Source organism: Schistocerca cancellata, chromosome 2 (assembly GCF_023864275.1).
Source record: "Schistocerca cancellata isolate TAMUIC-IGC-003103 chromosome 2, iqSchCanc2.1, whole genome shotgun sequence".
NCBI lineage: Eukaryota > Metazoa > Arthropoda > Insecta > Orthoptera > Acrididae > Schistocerca > Schistocerca cancellata.
The window spans coordinates 702,461,509-702,474,322 of record NC_064627.1 but is presented as its reverse complement, the minus strand read 5'-3'; positions in this window follow the sequence as shown (position 1 = coordinate 702,474,322).

Sequence of the window (12,814 nt, the reverse complement as noted above, 5' to 3'; positions counted from 1 at the left end):
TTTATGGATGGATGGATATGGTGTTATGGGTGCTCAACAATGTAGTCTTTAGCGCCCGTATTTTTATGGTTCTGCTGCGAGGGAGGTCCATGGCTTAGGTAGCATTTTGGGAACAGGCTGTAAGACTGGATTTGAGCCAAGAGAAGAAATACTTTTCTGAACTGGTGCAGATAGATGGAGAAGGGGTCCGTCAGGGTAGGGATGATGTTGCAAAAGTGGGTAATGACAAAGGAAATCGATGAGTGAAAGCATCAAGTGGTTAAAGGGGAAGTGGATAATGGAGCATGAGTTTGAAGTGTGAAGAGGATAGAAGAAAATGTCCTGAGTGATGTAGTAGGACATGGGCTGCTGGAGTGGAAGAACCAAACCCAAGTTGGGGATACAGCAAAAATATAATTCTTTTCTTTTATTTGCCTGTACACGATACACTAGTAGCATGCATAGAACAGTTAAGCAACTTACGATTTTACAGACAAGCTCAGCAATCTGAGTAGCACAACCAAGATTCAGAACAAATGTCTAGACAGGGCTTAATTAAGACAAAGATTTAATGTGTAGCAATTAACAGGGTGTATACAACCCAGGACAGCTGGGAGATCTGGGATTTTTTTTATCCGGGAGAAAACCGGGAAAACCCGGGAATGTTTTAGAATTCCGGGGATTTTTCGTTGTTTTAGTTTTCAGTTAGATTTTTGTAATTTTGACTGGTAAGAACCAATATTCTAACAAAGGATATTACTGTACCCCAGTACTGCAGAATAATGCTGCAGCAATAAAACATGAACGACAGAAGAAAGATGAAAATAAAACTTAAGTTGCAAATGAAATGCGTCATTTACAACAACAAAACACAGTGCTTATACAAGTATCTGCAAACAGCAAAATGTGTCAAAGGCTTTAGGAAGACTGTGCAATGCTTCAGAACAACGAATTCCCTCCGATGAGCATGACGTCACAACTGTTTACATTGCTAGCTTTATAAGCAATAGCAGCAAGTGGCCAGATGACCATCCAAAACAAAGCTCACAACCACCTCTGCCTCCTGAAACTCCTGTCTGGCTGGACGTGGGGTCTGCACCCTTCCACCATCCTTCACACCTACAAATCCTTGATCCTCTGTTATGCCAGCTTAGCTTGGATTTCCGCCCCTCCCCGGTTCTATAAAGCCCTCCAAATCCTCGAACGCCATGTGCTCCGCCTCGCCTTCCACATCTGCCTTCCGTCCCCCACGCACCTCCTCTATGACCTCATCCCCTTCCCCCACCTTCTCCTTTTCCTTGAACACATCCACAGACTATACATTGTCCGCCGCCTTGATCCCCCTCACCCCTTGGCGTCTCCCGTCCTCTCCACCCCCAACCAGTTGCCGCGCCTTTACCGTTGTGTCCCACCCTCTCTCCATCTCCTTTCCCAACGCAACTTCCACCGTCTACCCCTCCCGGATGATGAGCTTCGCCCTGACATCTACCCTTCCTACCAACTCTAACCCCATCTTCCTGCCTCCTGCTCAGGTCTCCCTCTCCTCACCCTCTCTCCTCCTGAGCGTTTTCCCCCTCCTACTCCCTCTCCCTCTCTTGTGCCCCCTTTCAGTGTCTCTGCACTCCCTCCTGCCCTGTCTTTCCTCTTCATCTCCCACCCCACATGTCTCCTGCCTCTCCATGTACCCGCTGACACCCCTCCTCTCTTCATCCCGCCGCTTCCCCTGCTGCTCCTTGCTCTCCCCTCCTTTTCCATCCTGTCTGACCTTTCCCTTGGCAGGTCCCACCTGGCAGTTTTAAGTGTGTTGTTCTGGAGTGTTTTTAATACTGTGGCCGACTTTTAACCTGTGCATGTGCATTCAGTGTCTTCTCTGTGTTTTAAGAATCGCCAACTGTATTTTTTAACTTTCTGGTGACTTTAACTGTCCCCCATAAACGTCTCCATATCAGTCTGTTTTTACCTCCATTTTCTCCCTTTACTCTGTTTTATGTTCCCCTTTTTAATGGCCTTATGTATGTAACATTTTATTCTTATTTTAGTTGCCATGTCACTTGGCCGAAGAGCGGCGGATTGTGGCGCTGACAGCCCTCCCCTGCTCATATGGGGCAGGGGAATGAAATCACAATTTAAAAAAAAAAAAGGCGGCCAGATGCTACCCGGAAAAATTATACTGGCGCGCCCAAGCTACCAGCGTCACGCATGCACAACAGGCTCGGATCTAAGGGGCGGAGGGAAACCGGGGTATCTGCCCCGAAACGCATCCCTGTTAGTTTTTGAAACTTTTTGAACACATTCTAAGTTGATTTTTGAATGTGTGCACAGTGTACGTGATGTCTCTGCAGGGGAGTCCCCGTCGCATCTAGAAATAAAGTTTCCTACAGACAAAAGGCTACGGGGCTAAAAGAGCTGAGCAGAATAAAGCCGAATGGGTGAATGCCAATCCCTGTTTATGTGATTGACTGTGTCTGCAAATGATCAGCGTTGTTATAATTACTAGCGAAAGCCATAGATTCATACTAGCAGAGTGGAAATAAACGACTAACAGGAATAACAGGTAAGAAAGATTACGTGCTATCTCCTCGGTGTATCCAAGAAAATGAAATTTAGACAAAGTTTTCAGCCATACCGCTACACTATTAATGGCCAGTTGTACAGTCCCCAGCTAGCAGACGCTTAAGTTATTTTCTGGGGGTAGCACAGAAAATGCTTTGTACGAACACGTAATAACGCCTAACTGGAGAATAAATGCCAAATAACTAAACCGGTGAGTGTGGCAGAGTTAGTGAATTTAACCAGAGAATAAGTTTTGACACTGGCAGGAATAGTTTTTGAATTAGTGATGACAAGATTGTGTGTTAGAACGAGGAAGGAGAAGAAATGGGGACATCACACCAATTATAGAAAAATATGACGATTCCAAATTTATATAAAAATTTCATACTATTACTGTTCGATCTCATGCTTGAGAAGTTGGAGTGTATGAATGAAATGTGAAATTATTCCCTAATATAAAGCTTTTTGCTTGTAGTAGGCCTAATAGGCATTTGATATTCGTACTTCATAAATTATTTTTTGTCATCTCATAAAAATGACCATTTGTTCCAAAACAGTCTCGTTTATTTTGTGTGTATTACAACTTATGCAATATTAGACATCCCTATTTCGTTTTATCTAGCACACAGTGACAGAATACACGTAATCAGGTCGAGAAACCACACCAGTCTTGGGTACTATTTGTATTAACAGCTTTTTCAGTATTTGTGTAGCAAAATATTTGACGAACTTTCATGAGGTAATAATAGATTCTTTCAGAGAAAGGAAAAGACACCATGTAAAGCCGTAGCAAGATTATGGAGAAAAATATACCAGGACTTAAGGATTGAAGAAATGTGTACTGTCTTGCGTGACTCTTGTCTTTATTGGTTTTGTGTATCCTATATTTAATTTTATGTCACACAAAACAGCAAGTTATAAGCTAATAGGCAATTAAGAGTGCAGATTTTCTGAAGAGTTCTTGTTCTCCCGCATACAAGTAATCCCATCCAGTATTCATTGCGAGTTTCTTTTTTTAAGGGGGGCAAGATGTCAAAATGGCCGACTTGGACCAGGAGAGGCACCACAGGATATTTTAATTTCTACTGTTCTGAATATAGTTTGATGGCATCCATTCCAAAGTATACACATTTGAAATTGACAGAGTGAAATACAGTGATGTACGATAGAAGAATGTTGTGTGAAGATGCGTGGCCTTGCTTTTTGGCGTACTTAAAACCAAATAATATGTCTTACATTTCCTCAAAGACATATGTTTTATGTATCAGACTCTTCAGAAAGATGTACGCTATAAAATTAACATTTTCTGGAAAGGCGATTTAATTTCTGGCATCGTACCTCGAACGCTGGAGGGAGGGGCGGGCACTATTTAATATTGCCCCAGTTCAGAAATATCCTAGATCCGGGAGTGATACACAGAGCAGTCTGCGTCGTAGTGGGGAGGTGGGTAGTCTCCATTTGACCCATATTTACGTTTTGTGATTTTTGCTGTTCCCTCTCTTGCTCTCACGTCAAATGAAAACAAAACAGATTTCTGTGGCCAGGAGCTAAGTGAATTAAAATACATTCATATAATAACGGAAGGCTAAAATATGTTATTAGTTTCAGTTTTTATTTTATTTTCACCTTTCTGACAGTCAACCATTAATCGCCTTGCAGAATGATGAATTTATTTTTGTTGGTTTGCTAAAGAAATTTGGCTTTTATTAATCTTTTCCACAGAGGCAGTCCATTTATTTGAAACGAAATGTTTAATTCCACACCATTGGCTAGTTTCAACTGTTCGCTGCATTTCAAGTGCACGTTTTCATCTTCTAGCATGTATGGCATTATGCCATAATAAAGAACCAAACATGAGATAATACAGTACTGGTACTCCAAGAAAATATACTTCCGAATCTGCACATACGAATGTGCACTTTAAGCCGAATTATGCATTTTAGTATGGTTCATGAAATTCCGATGCTCTTGGAGTATCCTCTGATATCTTGTTTCTTTTATGATCTGAGATATTTTAATGATTTACATGTTCGAACATATGGGCTTCCTGCGTCGTCGTAGCTGTGCAAACGCGGTGACGCCTGTCATCTGGTGCTCTGCGGCATGGCAACTGCTGAAACGAACTTATTTCTTATATGTGAAGAATTAGATTCTCTTGCAGATTATTAATCTTCGAGACCAGTATTACATGTGAAAGCTTTGGTTTTCTTGTAACAAACCCATGTATATTAATTTAAACCATTAACTTTTCCTATTTGTGTGGTTGCGCTACTGAACAATAATGTTGCTATTGGCAGACTACATCACATGTCCTATGCTCTGAATATCCGCCGTCACCGGCTGGCGAGATCACGTGACATAAGCTATGACTGAATGCACATCGCAATCTCGATTTCAATGCTTCGGAAAGTAAGATGCGATGTTTCGTGAAATTCGAATTTATACTTTCGTCATGCGAAAATATGCAGCCTACATGTTACTGCACATCACAGATCTTTCAAAAACGTGTTTTTCCCCCCTAAGCTTCATTTTGTAAAGTGCCGGGAAATTCTACACCAGTGTATAAAACCGTAACGATTCAGTGGATTGATAAGTTTTACAATTCTGAGGAAAAATATACTGTCACTTAACACGAAAAAAGTGTTTTTTCATCCAAGAAAAACGGTATTTTTAACCGGGAATTTTTTTCCTTGCCCGCGTATACACCCCAATTAAGCAAAAATTGATGTTACAGTCAGGCTTATCAATCTAAATAGTAAACAGGTTCAAATCCACCGTTTAAACAGAGCGTAATGAAAGCAGAATTTAACTATAAACAATTAAGCAAAACATGATTTTACACGTACACTCAGCAATCTGAATAGCAAAAAAGACTCAAAATCAAAGTTCAGACAGAGGATTAGTTAAAGTAAAATTTAACTTGAAATAATTATGTAAACGTTATCTTTTTGGCAGGCCCAGCAATCTGAAGAGCAAAACAGACTCCAATCCTACGTTAAAACGAGCTTAGTTAAAACAGAATTTAACTGAAAATTTTCAATGCAATAAAACTGGGAGAAATTCAGATACTTGAAAATTACATGCACATACATAAAAACCTTCACTCATAATTTGGATTGAAGGCAACTTCTTCAACATATTAAGAACAATATATGATATGTTGATCATGTGCCAGTTTCCTTAATTGACCTATGTGGTGGCTACACACAGAGTAACTTCACCAATGTTACACAAGTAGGTTGAGTTGATCTGAACAAACTAAACAGGAATTAATACATGCTAGAAACTAATCAAGTTAGATGGTACCAATTGATTGAGAATTATACTTGATTTTAGCAAAACCAGTAACAAAAGCACAAGAAGGACATTAAGGTTTGATTTAAAATAATGAATACAAAAGGCAGAATTCAGACTAAACCCCTTTTAAAAGGTGTACAAAAATCCTTTCCAAAATCAGAGTAAAAATTACTCTCAACAACCTTTAAAGGGTGGAGTAAAATAGGATTTTTTTTATCTTGAGGTGCCTATAAAGAGGATTTAAAAACAACTTCTCAAATTCAAGCGACTTTCAAGGGAGGCTTAAATTTAGTTGCAAAGACCAATCCTTAAAGGAAGATAACAGTTTTTCATACCTTAAACAAATAGTAAGATTGCACTAAAATGGCAAGCACTTAATCTTCTAGATCCTGCCCCCTCCCCCTCAAGTCAGGACACAAGTTCCACAATTACAATACCAACAACCAATTAGCAAGTTGAAAGTTCTGTAGAATGTGAAATGCTGAAGAGAGCTTAGAAGGCGGGCATAACCAAGCCAGATTGAGTAACGACTACACTGATGTGGTGTAGGAACACAGTACACTGTGGGTAGGGGAGCTTCAACAGCAGTCACTTGTGGTGAAAACCGAAGAACAATTTTCAAACAATAACACTCAAATAAAGTATCTCACCAAGAAGGATAGTGGCCAACAGAGCAGTTTGCACAGACTCAATGCTGCAAACAATTTCATGACACGATACACATTACCCCATCAAAACCTGGTTCTGCCATGTACAGCTCCCATGAAGTGTTTCAGCAGCCACTAGCCACTCCGAGGTCACCATTTCTGCACAGGCGCGCCCTCACCCGCAACACCCCACAGCCTACTGCTCCTTCACACATGGAACAATTCCACTGGCTACGTGCACTGCCCTCTGCCTTGCTCACAAACCTGCTGCCTCTGCAAACTCTCTTCCCAGCTTCACAGTGGCTGTACTTTAATAAACTTCTGGTACATTGTCCACATGTTTTATTATTTCCAGAATCATCTTGTGTATTTTGACATTCTATCATTGTCAAAAGCTATAAAATACAATGCAAAACTGGTGTCGGAAGATATGAAAATATGTTACATTTTACCACTAATTGGAGACATAGTATAGTGAGTTAAATGTGGTTTTCTAGCTTACCAGTGTTATGTCAATCATATAAAATTATTCATTAGATACATTTCCAGGGTGTATAATAATTATATATACTAATTATGTGTTATTCATGGTTGTTCAAAGCAGAGATCCGGCAGAAAAATACGTAAAAACTTATTACAGGTTAAGTGAACTTGTTAGAGACTTTGACACATTAAGCCACAAATTCGGAAGTGGCAGTAGTCAAACAAGGAGGCTGACGATCAGTGGAGTTAGCGGTCAATGCTCCAGGGACTGTTAGCGTACGGAACTCATGTTCGTGATGTTTCTGGCGATGTGGAGGAGGACGACAGGGCAATGCCCGACCACACCAGCATAGAGGTGCTGGCACATGTGTTGACACTGGTCACGTTTCAGGCCAACATTAGAAGCCACTGCCCTAAAAACTTCACATCACTGGCAAAAACACCAAGTCAATACCTCTGACAAATGAGCGTGAGGGGGCCCTTTGAGGGGAGAAAGAAGAGACTAAGAAACGTCACCTGCGACAGACCGATGTTTAGTCAGCAGGTGCTGCAACAAGTGTATTGTCTTTTTAATGACTTAATTTGACAAGCAATAGCAGTCCATGCTTTAAGAATTTGAAAATTTGGATACAGCTTTTATAATACATGCAGATGTGATAGTACTCCATTGAAATACCTGGTTACCTGGTAGTGAGGCTCCAGTGAGATCCATTGCAGGTGAACTTGTTGCTTTGAGACTGTTTCCTATTTCTTTAACCAAGTTTAAAAAGTAAGGATGTAATTCCTCAGGATGGAGCAGAACTGCTTACGTGCATTTTGATGGTCCCCTTTCTGTATAATTTTCCGCTGGTAGGTTTTTGCCAGGAGCAGCTTAGCTTTGTAGAATTTTTTGCATTTATGATGTGACTTATAAATGTTCTCTCTCTGCTCTGTTTTTTGGGTAAGGCATGCTTATGCATCTGCTACAATATGAACATGTTTTCTCTGATTGCTGTCAGTTCTTCAGAAAATCAGTCCAGCCTTTTATTTTTCAGTGCACTTAGAGATCTAATTTTTGCTAGGGGTGAACAAGAATGCCATAAATCCGTATATTTCGTAAAAAAAAATTATCAAATGCCTTTTCAGCTCTCCTTATTCCCCCAATTGACAGTTGTAGACAGAGTCTACCAAGATTACCAAGTCTAGCAATAAACACTGTTACGTACTCTTCCTTTTAAGGTAAAGAGGCTCTAACTGCGTATAAATATTGTTTGATGTGTTATGTATGGAAGGGTGCCAACACCCTGGGGCCAGGGAGGGGGAGGGGACCTCCTCCTCCTCCTCCTCCTCCTCTTCCTAGCTCTCAGGAAAAGGAAAAAAAGAGTAGTGAATTCAGGTGTTTCCCTTTCAAGACAATGACTAAAAGATACTATTGCTTGGGTTTTTAACAGGGTCAGAGCTGGAACTTTTCATGGTTCCTTACAAGTAGACATTTATCTTGCAAAATATTAAATATACTCCTTACCCCAAGGTCTTGGCGACCCTCCTCCACTAACTATCATATGAGTGCTCTTGTTTGTATGCATAAATTTTCATTGGTAAATAAATGTCAATGTTTTGAAGTGTTGTTTCACTCCTCAGCACTTTGGAACAGAAAATTCACCAAGAACATCCAATACTATGAAGTCTTCCAATGCTATTTTTGTGTCATGGATAGTATCTTATAACCTCACTTTCAAAGTGTGGTCATGGACTAAGTATATTGATGTGACGCGATGTCCAGTGTGAACATGCCTTGAAGTGATGGTGATGTGACATGACGGTCCTTTGAGGTCTAGTGTGACAAGCTCAAAGTCTGATTCACAGACATCTCATCTTGGTAAAATATTCCACAGTTCATTTCGAGTGGTGGCATTCACACAACCTGTCAATATTTCTCAGGATGTAAGTTTCGACAATGTCGATGCATTGCATCGTATCACAATTTCATAGAACTTCGAGTTTCAGTGAGTTGTAGTATGAGCGCATGATATCTTTCCTACTTTGTCCTCGGGGTGATGGGCTTATTCATCTCATTGCGGAACATTGCCTGTTTTGCGTAGTAGTTGTGAGATCTTGTCTTCTCATACTGCAGCGTGTGGTTATGCTGACAACAGGTCACGCCACGTCGTGGTTGGATGCCAGTGAACTTGGTTGCCCAAGTCACACAGAAGGGCATTCTCCGATTGTTGCACGGTTGCCTAAAATCATTGCACCATTTGCCGGAATGGATCCTTTAGCTTCCGGATTCCTTCCAAACTGCAGAGCTCTCCAATGCTGAAGTCTCATGAGACGTGTAGCACTAGCATAATTGCCTTGTTCTGGCCCATCTGCAGGCTTCTGATTGATGTGTTGGTTACATTTTCCCACGCTACAGCAGCGTACTTCAACACTGGCCTGATAAGTGTCAGGTACAGAATGATGTTGCAGTATGGGAGTAGAGTCATCACTGGGTTCAGTGAGGGGTATAAAGAGCACATTCTGCCCAGCACTTTACTTGTTACTTCCCTGATATCTGCCTTCCATACATTAGATGCCGGTCCAGTGTGACGCCTAGGTAGCGTCCGGTGTTCGTCCGTGAGTCGAGGCCTCCCATAAGGCTGACTGGCTGCAGATCAGCAGGAATCTTCTTGCAGGTGAATATCACTGCCTAGCTTTTGGCCGCATTAAACTTGATCTACCATTTCATGACCCAGGCTCCCAAGATGTCACAGGCCAATTGAAGACAGTGATGCATCAACCTGGCGTTGATGCCGCATCCATACAATGCTGTGTTGTTGGCACAGATTGCTACTTGCACCCCATGCCTCTTAGGACGCCAGCGGTGTAAAGTGAGTAAAGCAAGGGGCTGAGGGCAGGCCCTTGCAGTACTCCAGCTGCAGTGGGACATGATGTCAATGTCCCTTAGTCGGCATGCACATGGAATGTGCGCACAGTCATTGTGCGACACTGGTAGCCCCTGTCTAAGTAGCTTATACACAAGGCCGTCATGCTACATGCTGTCGAAGGCCCTGGAAACATCCAGGAGTACCACCCTTAGATACTTTTGATGTTCCAGTGTTCTCTTCGCCTGCTCCACAGTTTAAGAAGCTGCTGCTGCTGCTGCTGCGTAGAGTGGCCCCTCCTGAAGCCAAACTGTTAGTCAGCGAGCAGTCCTTCCTCCCTGATGTATTGTGACAGCCCCATGATATACAGCCTCTCAAATATCTGCAAGACTGCAGGCAGCAGGCTAATCGGCTGGTGGTTTTGCACTAGGTGTAAGTCTTTTCTGGCCTTGGGGACTACTACAATTTCCGCATGTCTTATGCAGTTGGGAAGTTGCAGGTCCTAAGCACAGAGTTGAAAACTCTAGTAAGTTGTTGAACAGTGTTCAGCGACAGCATCTTCAGCAGCTCAATATTGATATTGCCACACCCACCTTCCTTCCCGCTCTGCAGGCACACAAGTTGCTATATGACCTCTTCTTCCATGATTCCCTCAATAATGTCGTCCAATTCTCTGTGCGCCAGGAACACAGGGATATGCTGCTCCACAAGTCTGACATGCTGGCTAATGTGCCGGTTTTGATGTCAGGCTCTGTGATGACGTCATGCCCGACCTGGAGCAGCAGAACCCACTGGCGTTGTTGTAGGAAGTTTTGTTGTTATCCTCCAGGCTGGTCTGTCTTCTATTCAGAGATTGGCAACTCTACCGGCCCAATCGTTGTTTTGGTGATTTGCAATCACGTACTTGATTTCGTGACGCATTTTGTTGATCGTGGCCTACGTTGCCAGCTGTAATGTGACCTGCCACTCTCGGAAAAGGCAGTTCTTCTCCCGAATGGCCTGGAGGATGTCTAGTGGGAGCTGCTTTGGAAGTTTCTGCTGTCGCCTCTGCCCTCACGGTGTGGCTGCTGCTGCTACTTCATGTGTCAGGCTCATAAATGTGGCAAGAGCTGTGTTGGCACCCTCAGCGTCTGGGTCGGTTATGGTGGTGACTGTCTCTTCTAGGTGGTATCAGAAGTGGTCCAAGTCAGCATTGCAGTACTGCTTGTGGCCGTCCAGTGGTGTAATTCCATCAGTGGCAAAATCAAATATCACCAGGAGGTGGTCAAATGATAGCGCCACATGTGCAGCTGCAATGGCATCATGCGCAGCACTCTTAATGATTGTGATGTCCAGGACAGCAGAGTGGCCATGCTTGGGATAGTGTGTGGGGTTGAAAAGCCCCAGCACCATGGTGTCATGCTGTTGATCCACATGCAGTAGCCTTCTCCCGCTCCTTGTTGTCACCTGGGAGTTCCACTCTGTGTGCTTGGCTTTAAATTTGCCGCTGATGAATAAGTTGCCTCGCATCAACATCAACATGTGGAAGTTGCGCAGTTGCAGCAGCCTGGTTGTCGATAGGCAGCCACAGACTTCACCTGGCCCGCTGAGGTAACACCAGTAGCCCCTATTGTGTTCAACTCTGGCAGCTGGAAGTGATGTTGGCATAGTAATACCTTCACATACACCACTGTTACACCACTTGCCATCTCTCGGTAGCTGTGGTAGCACCAGAAGTTTGGTGCTCACTCATGTTCTCCCAGTTTCAGTCATGTTTTGCTGATTAGGGGGATGTCTATGTCCTCATCATGCAGAAACTGCTCAAACTCGTCAGCTTGATCCCTAATACTGTTCGCATTCCATAAGCAAACAGTTAGCCCCAGTATAGGGGTGTTAGCCGTGATGAACGGCTGGGGATGCTCCTGTGTTGGTGGCCTGATTGGCTGCAATCAGTGCAGATACAATCATCTGTGGAAACTACAGGACGAGCTGCTTAAACTCTTGCAGCATCTCGTGGAGCTCTGCAGCTTCGCTAGGCACACTTTCATGTTGGTCATCTGCATCGGTGGAGGCAGGGCTTGCTCGGCATGTTCGGCATGTTTCAAAGCACTGGTGTCGCTGATAGGCCGCCCTCTCTGCCTTCTGTGCCAATTTCCTGTCCTTGCTGACGTGGGCACTCCTGCTGGTACTGTGCCTGCATCATGCGAGGCTGCTCTGTCTGCCATCCATGCCGCTGGATGTCCAGAGGGAGGGGGCCTGGAGGGAGCAGATCACCCTCTGGCTGCTGCTCTTTTAAAGGCCTTGTAGCCTCTGTAGATGGCTACATGCGTCTCTCTGCACTTGTAGCGGGTTATGGGGTCCATTTTGGGGAACAGACACTCCCTGGTGAGGTGGTCGCCTGTGCATTTGACGCAATGTGGAGTCATCTAGCAGTATTTTACAATGAGGTCAATTCCATGATATTTGAAGCACTGTGGAGGCCCTCTTTTGCACCGTAGTAGTTTCTCCATAGTGAATTTTGCACTGACCACCCTCTTCTCCTGGAATATTTTCCTGTGCACAGGATTGTCATGCAGGACAACCAGGAAGAGAGGCATGTCATTCCCTTTGAGCAATTTTATCCACGGTGTGGTGTGGATGACGTAGCACCTCCCGGAGGTAGGCAGGATCCATGCTGCAGGGCAGTTTTTGGAGAACCACCTTCAGCATCTTCACTGACTGGGACGAATATGTGGAGAAGTGGAGTCCATGCTTTTTCAGGTCCATCACATATCTGTAATCATCCGCAGTGTGAGTAATTATACGGTACAGGTTTTGGCCTACCATCCGCTTCATGAAGATGCACTTCACCACCTGCTTGATGTTCGTCTCCAGCTCCATGAAGGTGTCTCCTCACTGGATGACAAACGGTTGGGGAGGGGGCGCCCTTTTCTGCTATTGTGCATTGGATGCCTCCCCTGTTGTGTCAGGAAGGCTGTGGAAGCAGTTGGCAGTGTTTACCCCACCTGCTGCTAGTACAACTGCACTGGCAGT